This window comes from Mustela lutreola, chromosome 1 (genome assembly GCF_030435805.1).
Source record: "Mustela lutreola isolate mMusLut2 chromosome 1, mMusLut2.pri, whole genome shotgun sequence".
In the NCBI taxonomy this organism is placed as follows: domain Eukaryota; kingdom Metazoa; phylum Chordata; class Mammalia; order Carnivora; family Mustelidae; genus Mustela; species Mustela lutreola.
The window spans coordinates 15,032,514-15,048,398 of record NC_081290.1 but is presented as its reverse complement, the minus strand read 5'-3'; the positions used below and the strand labels follow the sequence as shown (position 1 = coordinate 15,048,398).

Below are 15,885 nucleotides of genomic sequence, written 5' to 3'. Positions count from 1 at the left end.
GTTGGTGTAGAGAAATGCAACTGACTTCTGTGCATTGATTTTATATCCTGACACTTTACTGAATTCCTGTACAAGTTGTAGCAGATTTGGAGTGGGGTCTTTTGGGTTTTCCACATATAGTATCATATCATCTGCGAAGAGTGATAGTTTGACTTCTTCTTTGCCTATTTGGATGCCTTTAATTTCCTTTTGTTGTCTGATTGCTGAGGCTAGGACTTCTAGTACTATGTTGAATAGCAGTGGTGATAATGGACATCCCTGCTGTGTTCCTGACCTTAGCGGAAAAGCTTTCAGTTTTTCTCCATTGAGAATGATATTTGCGGTGGGTTTTTCATAGATGGCTTTGATGATATTGAGGTATGTGCCTCTATCCCTACACTTTGAAGAGTTTTGATCAGGAAGGGATGCTATACTTTGTCAAATGCTTTTTCAGCATCTATTGAGAGTATCATATGGTTCTTGTTCTTTCTTTTATTGATGTGTTGTATCACATTGATTGATTTGCGGATGTTGAACCAACCTTGCAGCCTTGGAATAAATCCCACTTGGTCGTGGTGAATAATCCTTTTAATGTACTGTTGAATCCTATTGGCTAGTATTTTGGTGAGAATTTTTGCCTCTGTGTTCATCAAGGATATTGGTCTATAGCTCTCTTTTTTGGTGGGATCCTTGTCTGGTTTTGGGATCAAGGTGATGCTGGCCTCATAAGATGAGTTTGGAAGCTTTCCTTCCATTTCTATTTTTTGGAACAGTTTCAGGAGAATAGGAATTAGTTCTTCTTTAAATGTTTGGTAGAATTCCCCCGGGAAGCCGTCTGGCCCTGGGCTTTTGTTTGTTTGGAGATTTTTAATGACTGTTTCAATCTCCTTACTGGTTATGAGTCTATTCAGGCTTTCTATTTCTTCCTGGTTCAGTTGTGGTAACATGTTAACTTAGTGTAGAAGTTTCCACAAGGCGAACAATTTAAGGCTCATTTTTCAGATTACAGTTCTATTCTCATGAACACCAGGGGAGTAGGTATTTTTAATTATACCTTGTACAACTTTACATTTTAAATTTTAGATTTAACTAAATTAGGTGGAAAGCTATACATTAGATAAATAATATTTTCTTCTTTGGAAGTCAAAGACTAAATCACTGTTGCTTAAATATCAGAAGTGACTTGTGATTGCGAAACAAAAGAAAAGAATCTCAAAAATTTCCCCTAATCATACCTAGGAGAAAAATGAATTTATTTATGGACAAATTATCAAAAAAGCAATAAACTGAAGTGTCTTGCTGCAGTCCCAAATTTTTTGATAACTGATCTCTAGATAAGTGAAGGTTATAAAGCTATCTATGAAAGTAACTTGTATAGTCCCTGATAAAAGAGAAAAAGTTAAGACTGCATTTCAACATCTCTTGGAAATGACTTGCATCTGTGCTATTTGTGGTTTATCTTAATGATCTGACCTCTAAGAAATATAAGAAAAGGAAAAATTTATTAATTTACCTATATCTACTGAAAATTCAGGTTGCAGTGGTGTAGAACTAAGAAAAATGAGAATTGGGATTCATGCTATATGACCATGTTTTGATTCTACAACTTTGGATTACATAATAGATAATCATTTCTATATTGTCCTCTGTGGTTATTTTTTTTCTTCCTTTCTTCTATGTTTGTCTCCTTTATGTCAGAGAAGGGGACATACAGAAACAAGAATTGAGACAGGATGTTCATTCCCTGGTCTTAATTTTATAATATAAGTCATGTAACACTTGGTCAACAGACATATATTCTTACTTGCAATTTACACACATGGTTATTGAATTCACTTAAAAATATGTTTAAGGTATAGGTTGATATTTGTTCCACATGCTTTGGTATCAGGTAGTTTATATTCTATTGAGAGAGAAAATTAATAATTTTATAAATATATAAGGAAATGTATGTTAAAATAAATATCTAATGAGAAATTAGTGCCACCATAATATTATTAAAGCTTTTTCTATAGAATACAGAGAAAATGAACTAAAAGTTAAAAAAATCTACTATAAGGAACAATAATTTACGTTCATTGTCTTGAAAGTTTATGTCCTCTTACAGTAGAAGACATTAATTTTTAATCTTACTGTCTTCTTTTCTCGACAGGATAGCATGGCATCTTCAGAATATTTATAGTATAAGAACTAATGTATGTATCACCAATATATTTCAGTAAAATTAAATATGACAATAGTTTATCAAGGTTTTGTTATGAGAAGAACAACAATTTGCAGTCGATAAAAACCCAGCAGAATAAAAGCCTGATTGCAGTGATGAATAATGCATATTGCCTATGGTACTAATTAACCTTGTACTCCAGTAAGATATTATAGAACAATAAGGCTAATTTGAATGTGGTCCAGCACTTTTCCCTATGGCTCGTGGTTATCACCCTTCAGACTGTAAAATTTTATTTGTTAAATGAGAAAAATATACTTCTTGTTTTTTACATAAAATGATGAAATTATGAAAATAATGAAAAATGAAATAGAAATATCATGTATTTGCAATGTATATAATATATGCCAAGTATAAATGAAATATGTTAAATATACATAAATATATAGTATTTATAAATAAATTATATAACATATTAACAATACATATTAATTTGGGGAAAATCAATATATGATCACTCCAACTGTACACAGTAAATCCCTATAGTTTATATCCAATCTTTCTACTCACGGAACTAAGAATTTTCCTCTTTCTCTTAAAATAGTAAAATGAATTAAATGGACAAGGTCTATCTAGAAGCTGAAGGGACTATTTTCTTCCAGCATAAACACCTATCAATTTATTCAAAATATAATGCGTTTCCCTTTTGTGACGAAATCACTATTGGAGGGACATAGTGATGCCTAAGAAGAGGTAAATTATCTTCAATTAAAAATGCCAACCTTTAATGCTTTAATTATACTATTTAAGCTATTGTTTGTGTATTTTTAAGTTTAAAAATAATATTTCAAATCCTTATTTCTAAAAAAGTCTCCTGTAAAAGCTTGATGATAAAGATATTTTTAGATTTTTGCATAACATGACATAGCTCCCATGTCTGCTCCAAAAAATGCTCAAATGTGACAAAGTACACTACACACATGAGCCTTTTCTCTGTTGCATGTTTAAAAGTAGCAGAGGAAACAGGAGGAGCTGAGTGTGAGCAGAAACAGTGTCTAGTAGGAAAGGGTTTCTATCTACTACTTTTAATTATACACTTCCGAATAAAAATACTGCTATCTTAGTTTGTAGGCAATTGTGTTTATTTTTACAGAGTTTATATATGTGTAAATATATAAATCCCTAAATTTGAATTACTCTCTTTATACGAAAAAAGTATCAAGAGCCCAAGTATTCTAGAGATTTTTAATCAAAAGAACATCCTATGAGAATATTGTTATGAAGTCTACTGACATAATTATTTATCACTCATATAATTACACATTCAGTGTCTTTTTTCTTTTTTCACTGGCTATCTCTTTATGGGAAAATTGAGGAAAATCTTGTAGAGAGGACAAAAGAAATGCTTATAAAAGCGTGTGTTGGTCTCTCCATTGTCAGTAGATATTGTAGGTAAGAAAAGATTCTCAAACAAATAGCCTAGGCTTTTATGTGACTTCACAACTACTGACCGTGCTCCTGTTACACAAAGTCTCTGTAAAACTTAAAAACTATACTTGATTCATAGCATTTTGTGTGTGTTTCTGTGAAGGCCAAATTATATAATAAATATGCAGTGCTTAGAAGAGTGTGGTACAGAGAACTAGATACAGAAATATTAGGCATGTTGTCATAATAATTATTATTAATATTAATATTATCATCAATACCTTTGAATCCTTATCTCTAATGATAGAACAAAACGAATTCATTGTACAAATGAATTCATTGTACAAATTCAAGACTTTTTTAGAAATAAGGATTTGAAATATTATTTTTAAACTTAAAAATACACAAACAATAGCTTAAATAGTATAATTAAAGCATTTAACGAGTATTTATGAATCAAACTAGGTCTTTATATAATCCTAACAGCATCCTTCTATGTCTGTTGGTTCTAAATAAACAGAACCAAGTGTCCCCTTTTGAAAGAAAGAGTCTTAAAAGAAATAACAATCTCAAAAATAATTTTCTCTTGGGAATTAAGTGTTTCTCAAAAAGTAGACATTTAATTGAAGGGATTAACATATAACAGAAATTTATAATAAAGGAAGGAAAGAAACAAATTAAGAGAGGATATAAGTAGAAGTAATCAAAACAGTAAAAGACCAAAGTGACTCTAGACAAGAATAATTAAGAACTGGAGAAAAGAAAAGAGAGAAAAAAAAATAACAACAACAACCTGGTTTTGAATCTTATCTGGGAGTTGGCCTTCAGAGTTTTTCAAGGTCAAATACCACCTTCATGAGTAAAAATATGTGTCAGGTGTGTTTTAATTAACCGTAAGAGCTAAAATACTCAGTACTTCCCTGCGTTTAAATAGGATATATTCCCTTTAGCAGTAAAGACGCTAAAACAACAGAATACAAATAAAAAGACAAATCTTTTCGTCTCTGAGACCAAAGCAAGTCAGACTTCATTGGGAAAAAAAAATAGAGAAATGTGAGGTTTAGTGGAAAGCAGTTACATTTGGTTTGTGTCTGTCCTTTCCATTCAGAAAATATGGACCATTTTGTTATATTAGTTGTTATAAATCTAAAAGTTCTAAAAAGCACTTAAAAACTATGTTATGAATTAGAAAGTGTTTGGACAAAATAGAGAAAAAGAACATGTATTTTTCTATAGCAACCAGGGACACATTTCTCTTCCTTTTTAGACCTTATCATGAAAAAATATTTGTAATTCTAAAACTAAAAAAAAAGAAAAGACCTCAAGCATTTTTATTTTACTTGAGATATACTGGCAAATCTGAAAGTTATAATCTTTGGAAGATGAAACTAGTGTTTTCCAAAAACAAAGACAGAAAAGAGGAAAGAAGAGAAAAAGGGAGAGAAGGTGTAAGAGAGAAAGATGGAGGGGTTCCAGTCTAGGGGATTTGTTTCCAGTCCTATTTCTTCAATTCCTAGATTACTTTCATGATGTAAACAATGAGGGAATATTATTAATATACTAATATTATTTTAGATCATAGGAAACTACTTCTTTGTACTTTCAAAGTGGTCAGACATTAGCAGTTTTCTATAACTGTACCTGATTTAATATAATTTTTCCCACCAAAAGTAAATCACATCCAAGTTATGTGATAATCATACAATCTTCATTCTGGTTATGATTCTTTAAGTATTACTAAAAGTATATATCTAAGTAGAATTAGTTCTATTTATGTATTTTCCTAATAATTATAGGAATTATTATAGGAATAATTATAGGAATTATTTGAATGTAAACAATTTTAGATCAAATAACAATTGTTATTTAAAATAAAAGTCTCAGTTATTATTTTTCTCCACATCAGGGCTACAATCTTCTCTACATTTGTCATTTGTTCCCTACATAACTCTAATAATTGGGCTTCCTCTCCATCTTAATTAAAAAATAAAATGTGGCCACTTCTGGTGACTTAGGACAGCCAGTATGTTTTTTTTTTTTTTTTCTCAAAGTTAATATACACTGAAGCCAAACAAAATTGTATTTGAAGCTAACTACTAACGTGGGATTCTTAGAAGTCATATTTAATCTAGATCAGCCTCAATTTCCTCAAATATAAAATAGAAACTCTATATATCTGGCAGGGTTACTGTCAGAACTGAATTGTTTTCCATATACTTGGCATGTAGCTGGGTCTAATAATACATGGATATGAACTTATTTTTAAAGATTTTTAAAAATGTATTTGACAGAGAGACAGCAAGAGAGGGAATACAAGCAGGGGGAGAGGGGAGGGAGAAACAGGCTTCCCGCAGAGGAGGGAGACTGATGCGGGGCTCAAGCCCAGGACCCTGGGATCCTGACCTGAGTGAAATCAAAGGCAGACGCTTAATGACTGAGCCACGCAGGTGTGCCCCTCACTTTTTCTCCCCCTGTAACAGTTCTGTTTTATCCATTAGAGCGTAAAGATGTTTGCCATTATAATCAGGCTGATTGTTTAATTTAGATCAGTCAAAAGAAAAATGAAGATTATTTTAATTGTACGGTTTTGTTTATGGAGGTCTGTTCGCTCCTTCTTTTGCTTTAAATTTCTTTTGTTTTGTTTCGGATCCTGTCCCTTTCCAACTTCTCTGAATCAAGACGGATGTGAAAACACTTCAAAATGGAAGTCTCTTCCAGGCAGAAACATCACACCTGCTCACAGTAGGAGATCAGGATGGGTAGGAGATGAAGAATCATTTAGTTTCTTTACTGTGGAGATGAGAATCTGAAGATCCAACCGGGTCCAGGAGGCCCAGACGGTGTTCTCAAGGGGGTTTCCAAGCCTGAATCTTGAGAAGTCTCCGCACTCACATTACATAGTCCAGCCTTTTTTCTTCCGTACCACATACCCAAACAAAGCAAAACCAACAAAACAAAACTTGAGTAAAATGACACTTCAGTACGCCAACGCTAAAACATGTTTTTAAAAGCCTCTATACTATTTATAGGAGAAGACAAGCAAGGCAAAGAAGTTTATGTACACAAGAATGCACAAAGCAAAAAAGTCAGAAATGGATTGAGAGATCTTAACTCATTGATCCACGCTTTCTTTCAAACACAACATGTACATGGGGTTTATTTCAAAAGTTGGTATTTCTCCTCCCACATGAACGTCTGCATAGAAAACATGGTACCTTCTGGTTCAATTCCCAGTTGTGTACTTGTGCACTTGTGTAGCCCAATTACGGGCTTCTACTGTTCAGGGTACGTCCCTCAGAATCCCAACATGGTCTTCGCACTCATGCTTTGCTTACTTGGTCTTGCCTTCTGTGTCTTCCATTCTCCTGACCCTATGTGACTCCTCCATTCTATCCACCTCAAATGGCCTTTCTACTTCTTCAGTTTTGAGGTCTGATTAAGGAACAAGAATTTCTTCCAGATGATGATGGTGGCCCCTAGGTCTCTCTGGGGCGTCACTGTTTCTGTGTGCAATATAGGGCAGCTGACACAGACTAAGCACATAGGTGATCTGAATCAAGGTGACACAAGTAAGTGGAACTTAATTATTTGTCATGGATAACACACAATATAGTGGAAAGGTACAGATTTTGAAACAGGCACACCTGCGTTGAAATGTCAGTTTGCCACTTTCTAGTTTTAGTTTGAGTGATCTTAAGAAAATCGGGGCACCTGGGTGGCTCAGTAGGTTAAGTGCCTGCCTTTAGCTTAGATCATGATCCCCAAGTCATGGGATGGAGCCTGGCATCTGGCTTCCTGCTCAGTGGGGAGTCTGATTCCTTTCACTCTGCCTCTCCTGCTCCTACTGTCTCTCTCCATCTTACTCTCTCTCAAATAAATAAATAAAATCTTTTTTTTTTAAATTTTTATTTATTTGACAGAGAGAGACCACAAGTAGGCAGAGAGGCAGGCAGAGAGAGAGAGAGAGGGAAGCAGGCTCCCCGCTGAGCAGAGAGCCCGATGCGGGACTTGATCCCAGGACCCTGAGATCATGACCTGAGCCGAAGGCAGCGGCTTAACCCACTGAGCCACCCAGGCGCCCGTAAATAAATAAAATCTTAAAAAAAAAAAAAAAAAAAAAAAGGAAGGAAGGAAGGAAGGAAGGAAGAAAGAAAAGAAAATTAACCTGAGTTTCAGTTGCTCTAGAAACTATTGCTCACAGTATGTTGTCAGCTTAGAAGAAAATGAGTAAGATATTGAACCGTACTGGCATATAGTACGTCTTTGCAATGATACCGACATTTCCTCATGCTTTACCATTCCATTGAAGGTATCCTAATAATTCTGCTGTTCAGAATCTTAGATCTTATTTTTTGGGATCCCTATTATTTCTAGTTCTAGCTTTGACACTCACTTGAAAGTCAAAGTATTCCCTTTGTCCCACTTTTGTATTTTCGAGGAACAAGTTCCTTTTCTCCTCAACTTTAATTCCATTCTCTTCTAACTTCAGATGATAATAACAAGTTCTCCTGAGATCTGATCATGGAAATACTCAGACCACTCTTTTCGTGGAAGACACAGGATGCCCTTGATTAAAACTTTCACCTTCATCAGATTTCTTCCAAAACTCAGATATTTGTCTAACTGTGTGCCTCCTAAAAGGCAACTTTCTTCTTTCTTCAGTCCCTGTACAGAGTTTGTTATTCATGGACTCCGCATCCTGTAATATTTATTTAATTACTTTCAACATGCCCAGTCGGTCCAGTTTATTTCTGCCTTAAAGTGAGATAAAAATTTTCACACTTACTCATACAAACACACTCAAAAATCTCCTCAGTCTTTAAGGCCCTGACCTGAGTTGTGGACCCGTTGCAGACCGAACCCTCACTTCTCAATAGTCCATATGTCCTAGGAGGGTAGGTCACCATCCCTGGGCAGTGGTAGCAACACCAATACATGTTAGAACAAATGACAAAAACAAAAGCAAACTCCAGAACTTTGTCTAAGGTTATCTCTCATTGAAATTGCTTTTTACTTTTAAAGCTAAACAGCATGTCTTGAGGATTTTCTTTTTGCCAGATACTAAGCTTCATGAGCCTCCAATCTTTAAAATCTAATCTGGGTTTTGAAATCATAAACATACTTTTATTGTAGGAGATGGTGAAGAAAAAATTTTTTTTTTCCTGTGGATTAGTTTCAAATATATACCGAGAATAGTAACATCTCTGGCCGGACAACAAAGCAGGAGAGAAATGAACCTCTAAAAACAAAGTGCTCTCCCTGAGTATTATTTTGAAAAACTGCTAATAGATGTTTTCCTTGTGTCTGTTGTGGGAAAATTTTCCTATTTTGGTTTTAACTTCATTTTCACCTGAGGAGTGAAGTTCCCCCCAAGTTTAAGGGCATTATCTATTATTACTCCTGTCTATGTGGGTCTGAACAGGAACTGACCTGAGTTAAGTTGGCCCTATGATTACTTTCTAAATTCCTCCACCACCCCCTCTTTGCAACCACTGGCTGTGTCAAAGAAAGCTGCTGCTGTCACAAAGCGAGGAGGACTCACTGTTGTGACATTTCATTTATCTGGGCAGCAACATGCTTGAAAGAAGACCGCCTAGTTCTATGTAAAGTATGGAAGACAATCAAGCACAGTTAAGCAAACCAGGGTTGACATATTAAATCATGCTTGAACCAAGAGAGCAACAACAGATGACACACAAAACCTTCTAAAGCGAATTTTAAATAAATAAATAATACAGGTCAGTCTGGTTCTAAAAAAAGAAGCTTTTAGCATTGAAAGATACTGGGAGTAAGTGAGTAACAGAAAACCTTCATAGGAGAAAGAAATTAACGTTGCTTTTTAATGTATGGTGTAAAACTAGAAGTAGAGTTTTGGGAAGGGAGGCACGAGGAGAACACTGGAAACCCTTGGTGTGATCACATCACATCACTTTCCAATCCATAAAATGGAAAAAAAAATTCTGATAGTCCCACCCATAATTTAGGAAATGTCCTAATGGAATCCTTTCAAAGTGCTTTGAATTCATCAGAGGCAAAGCCCTTATGCATATGGAGTAGTGTGTTATTCTCCTTCACAATCACACAGCAGGAACTTTGGAAGCATTCATTCTCCAAGTCTGATTCCTGCTAACAATTCCATCAAAGAGATGGAGTTATCCATCAGTCAAATTATCATTTGCTCTAATTGTTGCTTCCCCCAAACTGTGGCTCTTCCTTCTTTTTTTTCCTTTTCTTTTTTAAACTATACCTTAACAGCACTCAAATGAGCAGGGTATCTTCAAGCAAAGAAAAGATCAAAACATATCAACAGATCACTTCTGTTCTTACACAGCAATTCCTACTGGCCAGCCTTAAACGCAGACAAAACATTTAAACACCAAAGAGAATAAAATACTAGAAGGCAAGATGTAACCCATATCCATAACCAGAAATGATAAAGGATACAAAAGAATTTTTCATGTAATAAAAACCAGTCATGATATCATGGATAGCTTAGAATTCAGATTTTTACCATTACAATTAGTGGATGATACACTTTGTAGAAAAAACTATGCCAGGGCTAGCTGCTCCATGCCTTCCTGCTTTATAATAATTGCCATGGCCTTCTAGACTAATGTATAAGTGAAACTGAAAGGCAATACATTATACAGTTTGGGTAAACAGCCTCCTTGTGTTTTCCCCTGTAAGGAGCAGAAACTAGATATACATGAATACATCAATTAGATAGATTGATAGCTACAGGGTAAGCTTCCTCTTAGTTACCTAGAGAGTTAGTGTTCTATGCAAAACCCTTAAAAATGGTGAAGTAGATTTTTCAAGGCAGATTCATAAGAAGGTGCACTAAATAAATTTATACAGCTAGGGCACAAAACATTTAACATATTAATTGTAATAGAAATACGGTCCTAAAAAGAAATCGTCCTTTTAATTTGGGATCATTGATGTCGTATGTGATTACAAACTACAAATCAATTATTCTAATCAAATATGTTTATATACTGTACAAAGTACAGTATTAGAATGAAGAATCTAAAGTTAAATATTCAATTCTAACCCGCAGTCTAAACTGTGAAAAGGCACAGGAAAACCTGAAAAATGATCGAGCTACAAATACCTAGAAATGCCTAATTAAACGGAACAAAGACTGGGGTAAATTTTTGAATGTTTTGTTTTAAAGTAGGGGAGTGATACAAAAAAAGTATTATATGTTTTTCAAAGTCTGGGACAAGCAGACCACAAGGCATGCAAACAAAAGGGAGCTAAAGCATGATTTGCTGAGCTCAAGCGGATCCTGCTGCTCTGCAGGCCAGGTGGCCTGAGGTGGGGTGTGCAAAACCCAGAGACTTGGATTTTAATGCTCCAGGGTCCAAGAAAAAGAGCCACAGCCTTTTGTTAAGCGGGGACCCCTTCAGGAAGCCTGAAATCTTGAAGCGCTAGCTGGACACTCTCAAAAGATCACAGGGGTAAAACACTGCGCATGTGCACAAGGACCTCTGAAGAGGCTTCTGTGCGCACGAGCTCTTGATGGGGAGAAGAAATTAATTATCAAGAATAGAAATCTGTGGCCTTCCCCGGGTAAACTTTTGGTGTGTAAATCTACATCAGCCCCCCAAAACCATCTTAATGCTAAATATCACAATCTTTCTCAATCCTGGCTGCACATTACCATAACCCAGGGGGTTTAAAAAAACAAAAACAAACAAACAAAAAAAAAAAAAAAAAGGAAGAAAAAATAAAATAAAAAAGGTGACATCCAGGCCAGTACCCCACAATGGATCAGAATCTACTGTTGCAGCGCCCCGCAAGTCTATGATTTATATTATTGCATTGCACTACAGTCGTTGAGAATAGCAGACTTAGATAAAACTTGGTCCCAATAAAACTTCCTGAGAGGAAATGCTAAGTCATGTGAGGAACTCCTCCAAGTCAATGAAAAAAGAGAAGCAACCCCAAAATGAATAGGTAATTCATAAACTGGAGTGATTAGGACATGGGTACCATTTGTACTTTTTTCTCTACTTTTTTGTGGTTAGATTTTTCCCCTAATTTTCCAATATTGCCTATTTATTAAAACAGTAGAAAAAAACAGTAAGTATGGGATTCCTAAGATGATGTAATTAGAAGAAGTTTAAAAAAAAAAAGAAAATGTTATCATTAGATTTAATACTGTCAAAAGTTATAGAACTATAATCTACATCAAAAACAATATTAAGGAACATCTGGAGGAGGAGATAAAGATATATCAATGTGTAATCATTCTAAAATGACATAAATAGTGAAATACCTTGACAAATACCCCAAGTGATTAGGATAAATATTTTGCTTCACTGGACAAAGTTTGAATCTTGATTTGCACTCCTATTTTCTCACTCATAAAAGAAGGAAGTCTGATAACACAAATCAGTATGGCTTTCATAAGAAAAGTTGTGTGTACAGAGAAATTTGATGTTTAAAACTCACAGAATGTAATTCAGCAAACATCTCTGTGTCTGCTCTCAGACTTTCAAGAGTAAAAAGTAAAAAAAAAAAAAAAATGAATGCAATTGGTAAGAAACGAAGTCGCCAACCCTTTCATAAAATCCTTAAGTAAACTAAAATCTTAAAAGTGAACTGTAAAATCACCTGTTTTTGTGTGTAGTAAATTAAGGTTTTAAGATGATTCAGGCCTCGGGGCGCCTGGGTTGCTCAGTGGGTTAAAGCCTCTGTCTTCAGCTCAGGTCATGGTCCCGGGGTCCTGGGATCGAGCCCCACATTGGGCTCTGCTTGGCGGAGAGCTTGCTTCCTCCTCTCTCTCCGCCTGCCTCTCTACCTACTTGTGATCTTTGTCTGTCAAATAGATAAATAAAATCTTAAAAAACAAACAAAAAAAGATGATGCAGGCCTCAGTTCGAATCTCAGTCTTCCATTTCATAAAGGTGTGACTGTGGACACCTATGTGAAGATTCGGTCACTGTTCGATCGAAGAAACACTAAATTTTTTTTTTTAAGATTTTATTTATTTATTTGACAGACAGAGATCACATGTAGGCAGAGAGGCAGGCAGAGAGAGAGGAGGAAGCAGGCTCCCCGCTGAGCAGAGAGCCCATTGCGGGGCTCCATCCCATGACCCTGAGATCATGACCTGAGCTGAAGGCAGAAGCTTTACCCACTGAGCCACACAGGCACCCCCAAAGAAACACTAAATTTTTAAAAAAGAAAAACCTTTCATCTTTCAATGAGTGTAATAACTTACAAGAAGCCACCCACAATACTACTCCAAAATAATGGTTTTATGTTTGATATGCCTGTGTTTGAACACAGATATTATTAGGAATTCTGTATCCTTAAGATAGAGTAATATGTGTATGTATAGACTTAGCAGGTAATTTCAGGAATTGAAGCTCTTTTATTACCCTAATTTTACTATGCAAATACGTTTTAAAATAGAATTTTAGAAAGTAAAGAGATATACACAAAATTGATTAATATAATATAATAGATCTCTGCACTGAAAGCTTCCTCTGTGTTAAAAGCTGTTCCTTAATCGCTTAACATGGCTTTTTTTCCCCTTCTATATCTATGTTAAACATCACCTTTTCAGAGAAATATTTTCTTCCTGTCCTATCTAAACTGGCACACTCGTACTGCTATAAGCAGCTCTCATAATTTGTTAGTGTAGATCTATATGTATGTTTGTATACCTATGTGTCTGCATTTCTGGGATACAGGAATTATATACGTGGATACAGTGCCCAGTATAATCAGACCTTAAAGAAGGAGTGATAATACCTCCTGGGAGAGCAAATCTTCTTTATAAAGGCAGTTCTAGTATATTTGCTTAGTTTTGATTACCCCATAAATACAAATGTAGGATTATCCTTTGATAAATGATACAGCTCAAGAAGATGATATCTATCTGAAAAAAAAGAGGATTTTTTAACCCAAAACCACCCTGTATTTTATAATAGATAGACACATACTCCTGTAAATACATTTTATTTTAAAGAGCGATATAAGGAGTAGCTAATGTTCATTGAATAAATACAGTGCGTTAGGCAGTAAGCAATTTCCATATTTCGTCTCATGGCATTGCTATGACTTAGTTAGAGATGGAGAAAGAAAGGTATTGGGAGATTCAATAATTCAATAATTAACACAGGGATATAGAGCTGATAAATGTCAAGAGGCAGGATTGGAATCCAGGCATTCTGGCCAGAATATAGATTTGTGCTCAAACCACTAAAGTATGATGCCTCTCAAAAGTAGCATATTCCCCACGATATCCAAGTTAAATCAATCAGGTTTCATGATCACCCCATTGCCCAACAAAATATATTAATAGTACCAGTGTTAAGAAACCTTGATTTAGGGGGAAAAAAAAAAAAGCAAAAGCAAAAATGAATGCAAGGTATGCTTTAAAACTGTAACAGAACTAATCCAAAACATTAAGGAGGAGTTAAAAGAAAAAAATCTATTTTATGACTTTCATGCATAATACCTGCAAATGGATGAAGTGATTTAACCACTTAATTGTCTTGGTGATGGTTCTCCGAAGCAGGAGACACACACACATGCACCACTGACACCCTGTACTTTCATAATTACTAACTTTTGTTAAAATTTGAAATTAAAATTAGTTTCCTTTTGTTGCATAAAAGAGCATACCAAATAGAACCAAAAGTTCAACCCCTTTGATGTTCTTTGGTAATGTGCCTAATTAAAAATAACTAGGCTCTCCAATGCATAATTACACAAGTACCTAATACACTATATTTCCAGTCAATTTTGTCTCAATCATAAATATGCACCAGAAGTATGAATGATCGACATACTACTCCCTGCAGTATCTGTACTATTTCTGAATCAAGGTTTTTCTTGAGCTCAGTATTTTCGCTACATTTTCCTTGCTAGGCAATCATCTCCCAGTTGGACAATTAATAAGTGCTTTTTTCCACAGCCCTTGGCATGTAACCTCGCTTACCCTGTATTTTACCATGCACTATATACCTTCTTCACTCTGACTGGTTTTGGCAGTGACCCACAATCTAAATCTCTTTCCTCCATTTGATATAAGTGAAACTATAATTATCTAGGGGTAATTTCAAATTACTACTTCATTCCACTAGCAACTGATGAAGATTAGTGGTCTTGCCTTGCATCTGAGTAAGTCAGCAACATAATCACAAGAGAACTCAGCAGGCAACATTTGATTCATGCGAACTCAATTACTTCTGTCAAACACATTCACTTCAATAAAAAGCAAAAACTTCCAAAATGTGTTTTTGCTAATAATTTCGTACTCAAAAAGAAAAAAAAAATCATATGACTCTTAAGGGAAAAAACAGCATGAATTTCATCAGAAATAATAATAAATAACAAGTAGGAAAACATATTTGTAGAAATGGATTTAATACATTATTAGTTTCTGAAAATAAAAAGATTTCAAAGAAATAAATTTGTATACTTAAAACAGTTTATTATTGAAAATTCAGGCATATAAATAAGCCATAGAAAAATAAATGCATTCTATAATTTAAGTCAATGTAACAGAAACAAGAGTATTCCACTACCTCATTAAAACCAGGTTATTACAGGATAGTCAATTTCTCTTAAAGGAAGTAAAATAAGGGGACATGAAGCAAAGATGATAGATGATGAATTGCTAAATGGATAAGGACTTCTGAATCACTTCTTGATTGTCTTCTGGGTTGAAACCGTATGTTAATGAGCAGCCCAGCTTTCTGTATCCTGAATGTTTAGTCTCTAAAAGACCTTGGGTCAGCTCAATGATAAATGTGTATCAGATCACTTGAGCATGATCTGACAGCAACTACCTGGCCAAATCCTAATAAAGTAAATATTAACATGTGATAATCATTACAATGGATTTACTCAAATTTCAATTTCTTTATACAATCCTACCTTTAATGAAATCCCAACATATTTTGATTATCAAAGAAACGGTCATTAAATGTCAATATATAATAAGAGTATATTATAAAAACATTTCAGGATGTGATGTTCTGAAGTCTAGATCACGAAGACGGTCTCCGTAACAGTTAATATATCATACACCAACCATGTATGATTTAACACAAAGAACTTGAAAATTCGGCCTGAGAATCTTAGGACTAAGAAGTGACTGGTTTAAGAGGCACATTTGTCAATTCTGTGACCAAAGAGACTTTCTACAGATGATTTTAAAGTTAAAAAACGCATGAATACAGTAGTTTCCCCTTATCTACGTTTTAGTTTCTGGCAGTTTCAGTTACCTGCTGTCAACTCCAGAAGAGAAACAGAAGATCCTCCTGCCATATCCTCAGAAGGTTAACAGT

General features: G+C 34.9%; 1 protein-coding gene across 5 annotated transcripts in view; it reads right to left on the bottom strand.

The window, feature by feature from the left end:
* The window catches only part of EPHA5 (EPH receptor A5), a 350,197-nt gene that overhangs the window by 257,641 nt on the left and 76,671 nt on the right, over positions 1 to 15,885 (bottom strand). The gene's annotated exons all lie outside the window — the stretch shown is intronic.